Source organism: Phalangium opilio, unplaced genomic scaffold (assembly GCF_054372755.1).
Source record: "Phalangium opilio isolate 3A_F unplaced genomic scaffold, DU_Popi_V2 ptg000043l_1, whole genome shotgun sequence".
Taxonomy (NCBI): Eukaryota; Metazoa; Arthropoda; class Arachnida; order Opiliones; family Phalangiidae; genus Phalangium; species Phalangium opilio.
In genome coordinates this window covers 4,855,383-4,862,667 of record NW_028324167.1, presented here as the reverse complement: position 1 = coordinate 4,862,667, position 7,285 = coordinate 4,855,383, and the positions used below count along the sequence as shown (strand labels likewise).

Genomic DNA, 7,285 nt, shown 5'->3' with positions numbered 1-7,285 from the left:
GCGGAACGGGTGGCAGTTCTAGAGCGGAACGGGTGACAGTTCTAGAGCGGAACGGGTGAGTGTTCTAGAGCGGAACGGGTGGCAGTTCTGGCCTAGCACGCGGCAGTTCTGTTCCTAGCACGCGTCAGTTCTGTCTTAGAACAGCAACTGGCTGTTCTTCTTAGCACAGTTTTTCTTCTGTTCAGCATGGAAATAAATACTGTGCCAAATCTGGGACAACTGTTTAGAACAGTTTCATGTTCAAGTTTGCACATTCTTTTGTTTGCCTACCTTGTTGTTAGTTGCATTTAAATAGCCACTAAATTACTTCTGCAAAAACTCGGGTCCGTCCGGGATTTGAACCCGGGACCACTCGCACCCAAAGCGAGTATCATACCCCTAGACCAACGAACCATGTGTGTTACTAAAAATGCTCAACTCATAGGTCTACCCTGTAGTTAGTTGCTTTTAAATAGTCACTAAATTACTTCGGCAAAACCTCGGGTCCGTCCGGGATTTGAACCCGGGACCACTCGCACCCTAAGCTAGTATAATACCCCTAGACCAACGGACCATGAATGATACTGAAACATGCTCAACTCATAGGCCTACCCTGTTGTTAGTTGCATTTAAACAGCCACTTAATTACTTCTGCAAAAACTCGGGCCCGCCCGGGATTTGAACCCGGGACCACTCCCACCCAAAGCGAGTATCATACCCCTAGACCAACGGACCTTGTGTGTAACTAAAAATGCTCAACTCATAGGTCTATCCTGTATTTAGTTGCTTTTAAATAGTGACTAAATTACTTCGCCCAAAACTCGGATCCGTCCGGGATTTGAACCCGAGACCACTCGCACCCTAAGCGAGTATCATACCCCTAGACCAACGGACCGTGTGTGTAACTAAAAATGCTCAACTCATTGGTCTACTCTGTATTTAGTTGCTTTTAAATAGTCACTAAATTACTTCGCCCAAAACTCGGGTCCGTCCGGGATTTGAACCCGGGACCACTCGCACCCTAAGCGAGTATCATACCCCTAGACCAACGGACCATGTGTGTAACTAAAAATGCTCAACTCATAGGTCTACCCTGTAGTTAGTTGCTTTTAAATAGTCACTAAATTACTTCGGCAAAAACTCGGGTCCGTCCGGGATTTTATCTCCGGACCACTCACTCCCTAAGCGAGTATCATACCCCTAGACCAACGGACCATGTGTGTAACTAAAAATGCTCAACTCATAGACCTACCCTGTAGTTAGTGGCATTTAAATAGTAACTAAATTACTTCTGCAAAAACACGGGTCCGTCCGGGATTTGAACCCGGGGCCACTCGCACCCAAAGCGAGTATCATACCCCTAGACCAACGGACTATGTGTGTAACCAAAAATGCTCAACTCATAGGTCTACCCTGTTGTTAGTTGCATTTAAACAGCCACTTAATTACTTCTGCAAAAACTCGGGCCCGTCCGGGATTTGAACCCGGGACCACTCGCACCCATAGCGAGTATCATACCCCTAGACCAACGGACCTTGTGTGTAACTAAAAATGCTCAACTCATAGGTCTACCCTGTATTTAGTTGCTTTTAAATAGTCACTAAATTACTTCGCCCAAAACTCGGATCCGTCCGGGATTTGAACCCGGGACCACTCGCACAATAAGCGAGTATCATACCCCTAGACCAACGGACCATGTGTGTAACTAAAAATGCTCAACTCATAGGTCTACCCTGTAGTTAGTTGCTTTTAAATAGTCACTAAATTACTTCGGCAAAAACTCGGGTCCGTCCGGGATTTTATCTCGGGACCACTCACTCCCTAAGCGAGTATCATACCCCTAGACCAACGGACCATGTGTGTAACTAAAAATGCTCAACTCATAGACCTACCCTGTAGTTAGTTGCATTTAAATAGTAACTAAATTACTTCTGCAAAAACACGGGTCCGTCCGGGATTTGAACCCGGGGCCACACGCATGCTAAGCGAGTATCATACCCCTAGACCGACGGACCATGTGTGTATTATTGTTATTGTTGAAGGGGGTGGCGCGTCGCCGCGCCGAGCACCGATACCAAGGGTATATTGTGCGCCCCGAGCTTGTTAGACTACGAAGAGTCCTGTCGCCTCGATGAATCGGAGAATCCGGTTGGCCGAGACAGTAGAGAACTGGTGAGGTTCCATAGTATGCATGTCGAAATGCTCGAACCTCATGGCCGCGAGGTAGTCGCAGCTACAGAGGATATGGGAGGAGGTTTCCTCTACCTCCCGGCAGAACCTACAGAGTGGGTCATCAACGATGCCCAATAAGTGCAGGTGTCTATTCAGCCGGCAGTGTCCAGTGAGGAGACTGGTGACCAGCCTAATTTTGTTTTTAGTGAGGGCAAGCAGTTCCTTTGCCCTAGTGATAGAAGGACCCGGGACAAACTCCTTGGCCTGTCTCTGTCCATCCATGTCAAGCCAGAGCTGCAGTTGAAGTGCAGACATCCGGCAGTGAATCCTATGGCGAATGATGCCATGGGGGATGGGAACCGCAGGCTCTGGTCCGAAGAACTTCGCCTCAGCCCCCCTTTTGGCATGCATATCAGCCCTCTCATTGCCCAGGTATCCGCAGTGCCCTGGCACCCACAGCAATTGAACCTTGTTGCGGGCAGCCAAAGAACCCAGCAGATCCAGACAGCTGAGCACCAGTCTGGAATCGACAAGGCACTGATTTAGCGCCTTGAGGGCGGCCTAACTATCCGAATAGATCTGAATCGTCCGTCCGCAATAGTTTTTTTTTGTTGCAGAAATCCGCGCATAAACAAATGGCCATGATTTCCGCCTGGAAAACGCTGGCATAGTTGCCAAGGCTCTCGTAAAAACCAAACTTCTTGGTCAAGCAGTAGACCCCGGCACCAACTCCAGAGTCCGTCTTGGAGCCGTCCGTGAACCAGACGGACTCCCCCCCAGTCCCCAGCTAGAAAACAGAGGGGAAATAGTAACTCCCGTAAGAAATCAGGATGTTTGTAGGCTCATTACAGGTACTGTACCTTCCAGATATATTGTATGCATGTTACAGTCAGATTGCTAAGTTTGTAGGATAATTGCAGGCGGGTTTCGGATACTTTTTACGATAATTGCAGACGCGTTTCAGATACTTTTCAGGATCATCACAGGCGCGTTTCAGATACTTTTCAGGATCATCACAGACGCGTTTCAGATACTTTTCAGGATCATCACAGACGCGTTTCAGATACTTTTCAGGATCATCACAGGCGCGTTTCAGATACTTTTCAGGATCATCACAGGCGCGTTTCAGATACTTTTCAGGATCATCACAGACGCGTTTCAGATACTTTTCAGGATCATCACAGGCGCGTTTCAGATACTTTTCAGGATCATCACAGGCGCGTTTCAGATACTTTTCAGGATCATCACAGACGCGTTTCAGATACTTTTCAGGATCATCACAGGCGCGTTTCAGATACTTTTCAGGATCATCACAGACGCGTTTCAGATACTTTTCAGGATCATCACAGGCGCGTTTCAGATACTTTTCAGGATCATCACAGACGCGTTTCAGATACTTTTCAGGATCATCACAGGCGCGTTTCAGATACTTTTCAGGATCATCACAGGCGCGTTTCAGATACTTTTCAGGATCATCACAGGCGCGTTTCAGATACTTTTCAGGATCATTACAGGCGCGTTTCAGATGCTTTGTAGGAAAATTGCAGGAGCGTTTCATATAATATTCAGGACCATTGCCGGCGCGTTTCATATACTTTTCAGGATCATTGCCGGCGCGTTTCATATACTTTGTAGGAAAATTGCAGGCGCGTTTTAGATACTTTTTTGGATCATTGCAGGCGCGTTTCAGATACTTTGTAGGATAATTGCAGCCGCGTTTCAGATGATTTGCAGGATCATTGCAGCCGCGTTTCAGATAATTTTTAGGATAGTTGCAGGCGCATGTCAGATAATTTTTAGGATAGTTTCAGGCGCATGTCAGATTCTTTGCAGGATAAATGCAGGCGCATGTCAGATAATTTTTAGGATAGTTTCAAGCGCATGTCAGATTCTTTGCAGGATAAATGCAGGCGCTTTTCATATACTTCGTAGGAAAATTGCAGGCGCGTTTCAGATACTTTTCAGGATCATTACTGGCGCGTTTCAGATACTTTTAAGGACCATTACAGGCGCGTTTCAGATACGTTTAAGGACCATTACAGGCGCGTTTCAGATACGATAATTACAGGTGCTTTTCAGATACTTTTTAGGATAATGGCAGGTGCTTTTCAGATACTTTTCAGGATCATCACAGGCGCGTTTCAGATACTTTTCAGGATCATCACAGGCGCGTTTCAGATACTTTTCAGGATCATCACAGGCGCGTTTCAGATACTTTTCAGGATCATTACAGGCGCGTTTCAGATGCTTTGTAGGAAAATTGCAGGAGCGTTTCATATAATATTCAGGACCATTGCCGGCGCGTTTCATATACTTTTCAGGATCATTGCCGGCGCGTTTCATATACTTTGTAGGAAAATTGCAGGCGCGTTTTAGATACTTTTTTGGATCATTGCAGGCGCGTTTCAGATACTTTGTAGGATAATTGCAGCCGCGTTTCAGATGATTTGCAGGATCATTGCAGCCGCGTTTCAGATAATTTTTAGGATAGTTGCAGGCGCATGTCAGATAATTTTTAGGATAGTTTCAGGCGCATGTCAGATTCTTTGCAGGATAAATGCAGGCGCATGTCAGATAATTTTTAGGATAGTTTCAAGCGCATGTCAGATTCTTTGCAGGATAAATGCAGGCGCTTTTCATATACTTCGTAGGAAAATTGCAGGCGCGTTTCAGATACTTTTCAGGATCATTACTGGCGCGTTTCAGATACTTTTAAGGACCATTACAGGCGCGTTTCAGATACGTTTAAGGACCATTACAGGCGCGTTTCAGATACGATAATTACAGGTGCTTTTCAGATACTTTTTAGGATAATGGCAGGTGCTTTTCAGATAATTTTTAGGATAATTGTAGGCGCGTTTCAGATACTTTTTAGGATAATTACAGGCTCTTTTCATATACTTTGTAGGATAATTGCAGGCGCTTTTCATATACTTTGTTGGATAATTACAGGCGCGTTTCAGATACTTTGTAGGATGATTGCAGGTGCTTGTCAGATACTTTTCAGGATAATTGCAGGCGCATTTCAGATACTTTGCAGGGTCATTGCAGCCGCGTTTCAGATACTTTGTAGGATAATTGCAGCCGCGTTTCAAATACTTTGCAGGATAATTGCAGCCGTGTTTCAGATAATTTTTAGGATAGTTGCAGGCGCAAGTCAGATAATTTTTAGGATAGTTGCAGGCGCATGTCAGATACTTTGTAGGAAAAATGCAGGCGCTTTTCATATACTTTGTAGGAAAATAGCAGGCGCGTTTCAGATACTTTTCAGGATCATTACTGGCGCGTTTCAGATACTTTTACGGACCATTTCAGGCGCGTTTCAGATACTTTAATTTGTACGATAATTGCAGGTGCTTTTCAGATGCTTTTTAGGATAATTGCAGGCGCGTTTCAGATACTTTTTAGGATAATTGCAGGCTCTTTTCATATACTTTGTAGGATAATTGCAGTTGCTTTTCATATACTTTGTAGGATAATTACAGGCGCGTTTCAGATACTTTGTAGGATAATTGCAGGCGCATTTCATATACTCTGTAGGATAATTGCAGGCGCATTTCAGACACTTTAAGGATAATTTCAGGAGCGTTTCATATATTTTGTAGGAAAATTGCAGGCGCGTTTCAGATACTTTTTAAGGATAATGGCAGGTGCTTTTCAGATAATTTTTAGGTTCATTGCAGCCGCACTTCAGATACTTCGTAGGATAATTACAGGCGCGTTTCAGATACTTTGTAGGATAATTGCAGGTACTTTTCAGAAATTTTTAGGATAATTGCAGGAGCATTTCAGATACTTCGTAGGATAATTGCAGGCGCTTTTCATATACTTTGTAGGATAATTGCAGGCGCTTTTCATATATTTTGTAGGAATATTGCAGGCGCTTTTCATATACTTTTTTGGATCATTGCAGGCGCGTTTCAGATACTTTTTAGGGTCATTGCAGGCGTATTTCGGATACTTTGTAGGATAATTGCAGGCGCGTTTCAGATACTTTTTAGATTAATTGAAGGCTCTTTTCATATACTTTGTAGGATAATTGCAGGTGCGTTTCAGATACTTTGCAGGGCCATTGCAGCCGCGTTTCAGATTCTTTGTAGGATCATTGCAGGCGCGTTTCAGATACTTTGAAGGATAATTGCAGGCGCGATATAGATACTTTGTGGAATAATTGCAGACGCGTTTCAGATACTTCGCAGGATCATTGCAGGTGCATTTCAGATACATCGCAGGATCATTGCAGGTGGATTTCAGATTCTTTGTAGGGTCATTGCAGGTGCGTTTCAGATACTTTGTAGGATAATTGCAGGTGCATTTCAGATTCTTTGCAGGATCATTGCAGGCGCGTTTCATATGCTTTGCAGAGTCATTGCGGGTTTTCCTATCAATTATTGTGAATCAGTAGCCTTATATACCCTAAATTTCCAAAAAAAAATTAAAGAGGCTTACGCTTGAGTTCAAACGTCAACAATAGCTATGTTTAAAATGATTTTAGGAATAAAGTTTCTTAAAACGATTTAACTAGAATTAAGGTAAATTAATGACGATTAAATTAATAAATATCATTTATATTTATTTAAATATTTAAAAATAGCCTCTAAATTGCGTCTCGACTTGGAGAGGTTTATTTTGGATTCCCAACTTGTACTCATCTCTTACAAAAATATTAAGCTGTAATTCATCTGAATACACGCTTTTCTGACTTGCTAAAGTAATATCTGAGATGGTCCAACTGTTTAGGTACATGTACATTAAGTTCTCACCACATCTAGATAAGAAGGTCTTTTCGTCTATCTAACATCCACAACATACACACTCACAGAACGTAATCGAAAAATTCTTTCAAACTTATAGCTAAAAACCGATTACAACTGAAGGGAAGGGTCCCGACAGGCTTGTTTTACGTCTATCCGCAACCAGGAAAACTGCTGTAAACTTATATGATAGCGCTAAAGTACTTTGACTCGCAATTTCCTTCACATTTCGAGCGCCATGGTGATAGTAGATCTTGTCTTAATCGGTTTCTATCCACGCTTGTTTTTCGTGTACCCGGGGCCACAAACACACACATGCACACACACACACAGAAAGCTAGGTCTGGTCTCAAAAACTGGAATAAAATCACTAAAATAAA

General features: G+C 43.4%; 5 non-coding genes across 5 annotated transcripts; all 5 read right to left on the bottom strand.

Moving 5' to 3' along the window:
- Nucleotides 1-321: 321 nt before the first annotated feature.
- Nucleotides 322-393, bottom strand: TRNAP-UGG (transfer RNA proline (anticodon UGG)). The gene has a single exon. It is a non-coding gene; the product is annotated as a tRNA-Pro (tRNA).
- Nucleotides 394-802: 409 nt separating this feature from the next.
- TRNAP-AGG (transfer RNA proline (anticodon AGG)) lies at nt 803-874 on the bottom strand. The gene has a single exon. It is a non-coding gene; the product is annotated as a tRNA-Pro (tRNA).
- An 88-nt stretch (nt 875-962) lies between these two features.
- TRNAP-AGG (transfer RNA proline (anticodon AGG)) lies at nt 963-1,034 on the bottom strand. Its single transcript has one exon. It is a non-coding gene; the product is annotated as a tRNA-Pro (tRNA).
- A 248-nt stretch (nt 1,035-1,282) lies between these two features.
- Nucleotides 1,283-1,354, bottom strand: TRNAP-UGG (transfer RNA proline (anticodon UGG)). The gene has a single exon. It is a non-coding gene; the product is annotated as a tRNA-Pro (tRNA).
- A 248-nt stretch (nt 1,355-1,602) lies between these two features.
- On the bottom strand, nt 1,603-1,674 carry TRNAN-AUU (transfer RNA asparagine (anticodon AUU)). The gene has a single exon. It is a non-coding gene; the product is annotated as a tRNA-Asn (tRNA).
- Between the last annotated feature and the right edge of the window lie 5,611 nt (nt 1,675-7,285).